Here is a 10594-nt window from a genome sequence, read left to right as displayed (position 1 = left end):
TCATAAAATGTTCTTTAAAACCCAGGTCCATGATTTTAGTACCTATGTCTTCTTCTATGTACTTTATTGTTTCAGGTCTTATATTTAGGTCTTTGATCCATTTTGAATTAATTTTAGTACACGGGGACAGGCTGTAGTCGAGTTTCATTCTTTTGCATGTGGCTTTCCAGTTTTCCCAACACCATTTGTTGAAGAGGCTTTCTTTTCTCCATTGTGTGTTGTTGGCCCCTTTATCAAAGATTATTTGACCATATATATGTGGTTTTATTTCTGGGCTTTCTATTCTGTTCCATTGGTCTGAGTGTCTATTTTTTTGCCAATACCATGCTGTTTTGATTATCGTGGCCCTATAATATAGTTTAAAGTCAGGTATTGTAATGCCCCCAGCTTCATTCTTTTTCCTTAGGATTGTTTTGGCTATTCGGGGTTTTTTATAGTTCCATATAAATCTGATGATTTTTTGTTCCATTTCTTTAAAAAATCTCATAGGGATTTTGATGGGAATTGCATTAAATTTGTATATTGCTTTGGGTAATATGGCCATTTTGATTATATTTATTCTTCCTATCCAAGAACAAGGAATATTTTTCCATCTCATTGTATCTTTTTCGATTTCCCTTAACAATGCTTTGTAATTTTCATTATATAGGTCCTTTACGTTCTTTGTTATGTTTATTCCTAGGTATTTTATTTTTTTTGTTGCAATCGTGAAGGGGATTATTTTTTTGAGTTCGTTTTCTAATATTTCATTGTTGGCATATAGAAAGGCTATGGACTTTTGTATGTTAATTTTGTATCCTGCGACCTTACTGTATTGGTTTATTGTTTCTAGTAGTCTTTTTGTGGAGTCCTTCGGGTTTTCGATGTATAGGATCATATCATCAGCAAAAAGTGATAGCTTTACTTCTTCTTTTCCGATATGGATGCCTTTTATTTCTTTGTCTTGTCTGATTGCTCTGGCCAGAACAAGAGTGGAGAGAGTGGACAACCCTGTCTTGTTCCTGATTTAAGGTAGAAAGTCCTCAGTTTTATGCCGTTTAATAGGATGTTGGCTGATGGTTTATCATATATGGCCTTTATCATGTTGAGATATTTTCCTTCTATACCCATTTTGTTGAGAGTCTTAAACATAAAATTGTGTTGTATTTTATCAAAAGCCTTTTCTGCATCTATTGATAAGATCATGTGGTTTTTGTTCTTTGTTTTGTTGATATGGTGTATTACGTTAACCGTTTTGCGTATGTTGAACCATCCTTGAGATTCTGGGATGAATCCCACTTGATCATGATGTATTATTTTTTTAATATGTTGTTGTATTCGGTTTGCCAGTATTTTGTTTAGTATTTTAGCATCTGTATTCATTAGAGATATTGGTCTGTAGTTTTCTTTCTTTGTGCCATCCTTGCCAGGTTTTGGTATGAGGGTTATGTTGGCCTCATAAAATGTGTTTGGAAGTATTGCTTCTTCTTCAATTTTTTGGAAGACTTTGAGTAGAATAGGAACCAAGTCTTCTTTGAATGTTTGATAGAATTCACTAGTATAACCGTCTGGGCCTAGACTTTCATTTTTGGGGAGATTTTTAATAGTTTTTTCTATTTCCTCCCTGCTGATTGGTCTGTTTAGGCTTTCTGCTTCTTCATGACTCAGTCTAGGAAGGTTGTATTGTTCTAGGAATTTATCCATTTCTTCTAGATTGTTGTATTTGGTGGCATATAATTTTTCATAGTATTCTACAATAATTCTTTGTATATCTATGATGTCTGTGGCGATCTCTCCTCTTTCATTTTGGATTTTATTTATTTGAGTCCTGTGTCTTTTTTCCTTGGTGAGTCTTGCCAAGGGTTTGTCAATTTTGTTGATCTTTTCAAAGAACCAGCTCCTTGTTTTATTGATTTTTTCTATAGTTTTTCTATTCTCTATTTCATTTATTTCTGCTCTGATTTTTATTATCTCCTTTCTTCGGCTGGTTTTGGGTTGTCTTTGTTCTTCTTTTTCTAGTTCCTTAAGGTGTGAAGTTAAGTGGTTTACTTTGGCTCTCTCTTGTTTGTTAATATAGGCCTGAAGTGATATGAACTTTCCTCTTATTACTGCTTTTGCTGCATCCCAGAGATTCTGATATGTCGTATTTTCATTTTCATTTGTCTGTATATATCTTTTGATTTCTGCGCTTATTTCTTCTTTGACCCATTCATTTTTTAGAAGTATGTTGTTTAGTTTCCACATTTTTGTGGGTTTTTCCCCCTCTTTTTTGCAGTTGAATTCTAGTTTCAAGGCTTTATGATCAGAAATATGCTTGGTACAATTTCAATTTTTCTAAATTTGCTGATATTGCACATATCTAATTTGTATGTCTACCACATGGCAACTGCCCTGCTTTTTGGAAATAGTTCTGGTTTATTCATGTTGCCCCTAAATAATCATTTATCGTATCCTTTCCATTCACAAAAGTGTCCCAGTTTGAGTGATAAATCCTTTCACTGTTCTGCTTGAATATCACCTGGATAGTAGAGCAGAAACATATCTTTTCTCTTTTTCTTTCCCTCCATGTTGTTTAATAGAGTACTACGATATGGTGAATGTGATTTAAGTGCCTTAGAAATGGGTGAATGAAAGCTCCTTGCTCAAGTGTGCTGGGTCTTTCAGTGTCTGCTTTCCAGGTCATGAGCTCAAGCATCGCATCCTTTTGACTCAGCATCAAGGTATCCTTATAGCATTCTACTGCCTGCATTGCCTGTAGTTGCACTATCTTTGTTCATTTAACAGCAGATGTTTGATAACCTGAAGACATTTGTCTCTCACATATGGTCAATAGAGTATAAACACACTTTATAGAGCACACTGGTGAAATTGTGCAAAATAGCCATGAAGAAATTAATGTTCCTTTTGTTGCCTTTTTATGTCTAAAGTCTGATATTACTTTGACATCAAGCTATGTCTACCAGCCTCCCAAAGGATAAACTGCCCTCATGGCTCACATTGATTCTGTCTTCCTTAGTGCATCATTAACTGTGATCTGACTGAATATGCAACCAGTTTCAGAAAGAGCTCCCATCTCTGTGTTACAGGGACTCCCTCGGTGGAATCTAGCTCATGAATTGTCAACCCACCACCACTCGAAGCTCCAGAAGCCCTTTAATAATGTACTGAAATGTGGTTCTGTTTGCTTTTCCTATCTAGAAATTAAATAATAATTTTTACCTATGCTTTTTAAATTATGAAATATGTGAAAATAGATTCTTCATCTTCTTGCAACTTTGCATCAAAGATACAGGGGTGAGCATAGGGAGGCTTGCAGGTAGTCAGTTTGGCTTGTGTATATGCTACCAAAAAGTTGAAAGGTATTTCTTGGCTAGTAAAATTATATCTAGTGAAAATTTTCAAATTTTCTTTCTCTATAATATTTAAAGATTTCCACATAAAAGATGAGAAGATAAACTTGGCAGATATTCAGGACTTAGAATAAATAATAAATTTATACCCTGCCACATACACTTACATATACATACACAATATTAAAAATAAGCCAACTAGACCATGGCTGGTTGCTCAGTAGAGTGTAGGCCGGGCACATGGACGTTCTGAGTTTGACTTCCAGTCAGGGCACACAGGATAAGCAACCACCTGCTTCTCCACCTCTATCTCTCCCCCTTCTCTTCCTTTCACTCTTCTCTTCCTCTCCCCCTTCTCTCCCTCTTCCCTTCCCATGGCCTCCACTAGTTCAAACATGGCTGGGGCACTGATGATGGCTCCATTAGAGTGCATCTGTCTTGGACACTAAAAATAGCTCGGTACTGGAGCATGGGTCCCAGACAGGTAGATCCTGGTCGGGTGCATGTGGGTGTCTGCCTCGCTATCTTCCCTCCTTACATAAAAAAAGGAAGGAAGGAAGGAAAGGAGGGAGGAAGGAAGGAAGGAAGGAAGGAAGGAAGGAAGGAAGGAAGGCAAGCAATTGAAAAACTAGGTGTTTTTCTATTTCTTTTTTGAAGGAAGTTAACTGAGGGTCCATAGCACATATATGTACCTAACTGAAATGGTTTCTAATACTCAAAGTGAAACAGTCACAGACATGGTTGTACTGAATCACTATATTTTCTTCCTTATATGATACTTTGTCAGTAAATAGAAACAAGGCTTTGGCCCTAAAGGTGTTCAGCATCTGAGTTTGTTTGCTATTAAAAGGAAAAAAAATGTAGATGGCATTGCTATCATTTCAAAGAGAACGAGAGACTGGAAATGAGAACAGAGGCATTGCTAAGAAGCACAGATCCTATTTTCTTGTAATGTCACTAATAAAACTTAAAAGGAGTGAGTAGAGTGAGTATAGATTCTGTATAAGCAAAAATAAATCTATACTAAATGGTTTTTAACATGTGAAAGGTAAAACTCATTGCAATGTTAAAATCAGTTTACTCTAAACACCTTCTCCATAGCAATGGATTTTGCCAGAGTCCACCCTGGAGTTCTTCAGCATATTGCTCAGAGATGACTAATAGAATATATCTAATGATATCTTTTCCATTCATTATTTTCTACTGACAGATGCTTTTCCAAGTGTAGAAATTAAAAACTATATATTCTTCCAAAAAATTATTTCAATTTTAGTATGAACATTATTAATAAGTCTTCTTCCAACATGAGATTATACTGATTTTTAACTAGCAAGTGCAGTTTCATAAAAACAAGAGGCAATCCAGTTTCCATAAGTATATAACAATAAAAGTAGTAGAATGATAACGATCCTAAAGGAGAGAACAGCCCTCAGATGACATTGAGTCACACTCCCTCCCAACATTGAAATGCATATTATATTCCAGGCAGATGGCAGCTCAGCTTCCCTTTAAATACTTCCAGTTTCAAGGAGTTCATGCTTTGGCAGAGCTGTTCTTTCTATTGTCACGTGGCTATCTTTCTTAGAAGGTTAATTCTCATATTGAGTAGAATGTGTCTCCTGGGCATATCTACATTTGACTAGAGTTTTGCCCCTTTAAACAATACAAAATATTCTCCCTATGTTGCTGTGGGAAATGACAGGCTATATCTAGCGCAGAGGTCTCAGGACATAGCCTAGCAGTAGGAAGAGAGATTGAGATACTACTGAATGATTTAGGAAGAGTCAGGGCCAAACCTATGCCTGACAGGGTATGATATGACTCAGCAGGTTTGGACTAAGGAAAGACCGATGCTCTAAAAACAAAACAAAACAACAAAACAAAACAAAAGTTTGAAAATTAATTGAGGAATCTGTATTCTATAGATCAGCTAGTATATGCGAGTATCTTCTTTTGCAGATGTTTTAAAAATATAAACAGTTCTTTGTTTTGGTGTATTATGCATTTTTTTTTAGACATATCAGGAATGCATTAGTAGACCCATTTCAGAGTGCCGGCAACAATGACAGAGACAGATGTCATTGACTGTTTTTTTTTCCAAGTGTTACAAAAAACACTTGCGTTGGGAAGGTAAAGGATTTGACAACTGTGGGCTGCATCCAGAATTTTTATTATCTTTCTGGAGTGCAGTTTGAACTCTTCAGAACTATCAGCACCCTGTGGTGCTGACATAATGTGTCCCTTTTGAGGCTTTGCTTTTTCTGACTAGGCTTCAAACTAAAGACTTATAGCAGCTTTATTTGCATAAATAGATACCAAAGTGTCATTTTCATCTTTTTTACTGCTTTCTTAAAAAAAGAAATTTTTCAGTTAATCACTCTAGCCACAGACACATGTGTACTAATTTTGTGACTGATTATGCTTACGCACAGCCGTTCCTCCTGTGACAGTGGCCTCCTCTGTTGTTACAAGCAGGTTAAGGACCAGAATTGGAGAAGCGGCTTTCTGAGTGCTTCTGCTGCTAGAACCTTCTTTTGTAGGATGCCAAATAATAGAACATGATCTTTCCTCCACCGACCCCAGCCAGCCCCACACACCCAACTCTGTCTCTCAGCATCCAGCTCTATGACACATTTTTCCAGCTTTATTGAGGTACAATTGACAGGTAAAATTATCGAGTTTATTAACACAATCATCACTTCACATATTTATCCTCTCTGCTTTTTGATAGAACTTAAGTTCTATTTTCTTAGCAAATTTTAATTATACAATTCAATGTTATCAGCTATAGTCACCATGTCTTACACTGTGTCCTCAGAGTTTATTCATTTTATAACTGAAAGTTGGTATCCTTTTACCAATCTTTTCCTACTTTCTCCATCCTCCAGCCACTTGCAACAGCTTTCTACTCTGTTTCTGAGATTGACACATATAAGTCATACCGTGTAGTATTTGTCTTTGCCTGGTTTATTTTACTTAGCGTAATGCCCTCCAGGTTCATACGTGTTGTCAGAAAGACAGCATTTTCTCGTTTTTTAAAGCTAAATAATTTTACAGCATTTATATATATATATATATATATATATATATATATATATATATATATATATATATATTTATATATTTACAACACATATATATGTGTGTGTGTATACACATGTGTACACATATGGGTCACATATATGTATATATCTGACATTTTTTTGACTCATTCACCCATTGTTGTTTCCATACCTTGGCTATAGTGAACAGGGGAGTACAGATATCTCTTCAAGATAACAGTTCATTTGCTTTGATATATACCCAGAAGTGGGATTGCTCTATCATATTGTCATTCCATTTTTAATTTCTTGAGGAACTTCCATACTGTTATCTATAGTAGCTGTAATAATTTCCATTCTCGCAACAATGCACCCAGGTTCCCTTTTCTCTACATCCTCCCCAACACTTTTTATCTCTTTTCTTTTTTCTAATAGCCATTCTAACATGTGTGAATGATATCTTGTGATTTTGATTTGCATTTATCTGATAATTAGTGATATTGTGCATCATTTTATGTACCCGTTGTCCATTTGTATGTCTTCTTTGAATAAATGTTCACTCAGGTCCTTTGCCCATTTTTAATTGGGTTATTTGCTTTTTGCTATTGAATTGTATGAGTTTCTATATATTTTGGATATTAACCTCTTATTGGCTATGTGGTTTACACATATTTTCTTCCATTCCATTGGTTGCCTTTTTATTTTGTCAAGCAAAAGTTTTCTTTTAAAAAAAATTTTTAGTTTGATGTAGTCCCAGTTGTTTATTTTTGTTTTTGTTGTCTTTGCTTATGATATCAAATTAAAAAAAAATCATTGCAAGACCATTGTCAAGGACGTTGCTCCCAAGATTTTCTTTAAGCAGATTTATGGTATAAGGTTTTATGTTTAAGTCTTTAATCCATTTTGAGTTTCTTTTACTTATGGTGTAAGAGAATGGTCCAGTTTTATTCTTTTGCATGTAGCAATCCAATTTTTTCAACACTACTTATTGGAGAAACTGTTCTTTCCCCATTATATATTCTTGGCTCTTTGTCAAAAAATTAGTTGACTGTATATAAATGGGGTTATTTCTAGGCTCTCTATTCTGTTCCATTAATTTACATGTCTCTTTTTGTGCCAATATCATACTAACTTGATTACTATAGCTTTGTCATATAGTTGAAATCCGGAAGGTTGATGCCTTCAGTTTTGTCTTTCTCAAGATTACTTTAGCTATTTGGGGGTCTTTGTGATTTCATATAAATTTTAGGATTATTTGTTCTATTTCTGTGTAAAATACCATTGGAATTTTGATAGGAATTGCATTGAATCTGTAGATTACTTTTGATCTTAATTATGGTTTATGATGCCAAGTTTAAGATTGATGGGAGAATAACATTGCTGCAAGATTTAAATGAACCACTTAAATTAATTAATTACTGAGGGTTTCTTAGCATTAACATTTTTTTATTCATTTTAGAGAGGAGAGGGAGAGACAGAGAGAGAGAGAGGAGAGACAGAGAGAGAGAAGGCAGGGGAGAAGCTGGAAGCATCAACTCCCATATGTGCCTTGACCAGGCAAGCCCAGGGTTTCGAACTGGCGACCTCAGCATTTCCAGGTCGACGCTTTATCCACTGTGCCACCACAGGTCCAGCAGCATTAACATTTAAATGCTGATTATTTTCATCTTAATGCAAAGACAAGAAGAAAGTTTAATTGTGTTTCTTGATCAGAAAATGAACCTTGATCCATTGTTTAATATTATGAATTGCTACGACTTTAATAGCATATACACTTTTCTCTTCTCTTTCCTACTCCTCAATACCTTGTGACAACCCTACCCTACTACATGTGTTTTTCCCTATATTAAAAGAATCACAGGCTATAATTTTCATATAATAGTAGCTATATTTATCAAAAATCTTGTCAACTCTAAAGTTAGACAGCTGTCAGCCTACATACACCATTGTTCTGTGAAACATCTGAAGGAGGGCTCAGCATTAGGCATTTAATACTTAAAATAAAAGTTTTTTACAGTTTTTATTGAGACATACAATTCAGTTTCTAAATTAGAATTTTAAGTTTTTTAGATCACTACTTCTTCAAGCTCCTGTAATTATTAAATGAATGGATATGCATTCAAGGATATTATCTTGACAATTGGTAGCTATTCTTTGGGAGCTGTGATCAAAAAGAACACCAAATTCATATTGCTTTTTAGTTTATAATTCAAATTTCTGGTCTACTTAATTTAGTACATGCTCCAAGTGCCACAATCAGCTCAATATTGAGATTCTCTTTAAGTAAATGCATATACCAATGTTCACACCAAAAAATATTTATGTATATATCTGATTTCTACCCACGGTTTTATGGGGAAACATCAAAATTCATCTTGGTGTTTCCGTTGCCTATCAGGATGATAAGCACTGGGCAACATGCAGTCAATGCTTATGAAATAAATAAATCCATTTTTAAGCAATCCTATGCCTTTGACAATTGTGTATAAAATATTTGAAGTACCTGACTTATTTGATTTTCTGAAGCACTCTTCTATTATTCCATTTATTTGAGGGTTTTATATATTTGCTTATTATATGTTGAAATGCAGTTCTCAAATTTCTATGTAATTTGTTTTCCCATCTACCTACTTTACTTCATTATTAAAATTTTAAATATTCTATAATTTTTGAAATCTGTCTAGACCAATAATCTATACACCAATTCCCATCTAAAATGTAGAAAGCCATCTGTCTTGATTTAAAATACCTTCCTTTCCAATCTGTTGCTACCCATCCTTTTATTGTTACTACTTAAGAGAACCTTTGAGCACTAGTGTCTATTTTATCATGGCATTCAAAAGGAGCCATAGGCCAACTCTAATAATTTCTTGATCTGATAGCAAATAGGCAGATTGGCCTTCCTTGTGGAACAAAATCCTCTTACTCAGTGGTAACTGTTTATCTTCCAGACCCACATTAACACTAGCATTGTATTTGACAGGACAGTGTCCCATTTTCAGTTGGCATCATTTTACTGTTCAAGCTTTGTGAAGAATTTTTTTCTGACATGAGTTATCTTGAATGTTTACTTCCTGCCAAAGAAATACAGTCTCATTGTCTTAAGAATTTACTCAGTGAGAAGACTATAGAGCAAAGGAAACATCAATCCAGCACAATGATTTCCAAGCATAAAATGTAGTTCAGGAGTCTACAGATAAATAAAACAACAGCTGTTTCCTGACCCAGCAGTGCAGCAGTCATAATGTAGTCAGCAATAGCTCAAAACCCTGAAAACATTGTTTATTATAAAGAGTCAACTCTCAGTTGCTCCTGGTAATGGGAGGCAAAGATGAGCACGGCTCATTGAGTTGAGAATACAATTTTAAAAGACGTGTTTATTATTAGTTTGAAATGTTTCCCTATTTGATATTATATTTCTGGAGCTATTTTCAAAAGAAAAACTAATATTTTAGTCTTTATGTTCCTCTTTACTTATATAGATTTTAAATCTAGGGCTTACAATAACTAGTAAAAAAATGACCAAACTACAAATAATGTGAGCAAAAAAAAATGCAATAGAGACATAAAATGAGCATCACTTTAGGTTCATCATGCCAATTTCTAATTTAAATCATGGTATTAATTTTCTATTGCTGTTATCATAAATTACCTCAAACTTAGTGGCTTAAATCAGTGGTTTTCGACTGCTGGCCCACAGACTGATGCCAATCCACTAAAAATTTTGTACTGGTCCATAAAAGAGTTAACCACCGTGACGTTGTATAAAGACAATAAAGTCCATCTCTTTCATGGACCAGCACAAAATTTCTGGTGGACTAGCAGTTGAAAACCACTGGCTTAACACAAATTTATTATCTTACAGTGCTAGAGATCAGAAGTTTTATATGACCCTCATCTGGATAAATTCAAAGTGTTAGATGTTCTACATTTCCTAATGAGGCTCTAGGAGAGAGTCTGTTTCTTTTTGTTTTCCAGCATCCAAAGGTAGCCCATATACCTTTGCTCATGGACCCTTCTCCATATTTAAGCTAGCAATAATGGGTTGAGATCTTCTCACAAAGAATCACTGTGACATCTTCTGCCCCCTTTCCTTTTCCAATTTTAAGAACTCTTGATTTTATTGAAACCACTCAGTTAATATAATACAGGATAGTTTACATATTTTAAAGTCAGATGATTAGAAACTTAATTCTGTCTGCAACCTTGATTTCCCTTTGCCAT

The sequence above is a fragment of the Saccopteryx bilineata genome, chromosome 5, assembly GCF_036850765.1.
Source record: "Saccopteryx bilineata isolate mSacBil1 chromosome 5, mSacBil1_pri_phased_curated, whole genome shotgun sequence".
In the NCBI taxonomy this organism is placed as follows: Eukaryota; Metazoa; Chordata; class Mammalia; order Chiroptera; family Emballonuridae; genus Saccopteryx; species Saccopteryx bilineata.
The sequence above is the reverse complement of the archived record's forward strand: the minus strand, read 5'-3'. Positions refer to the sequence as shown.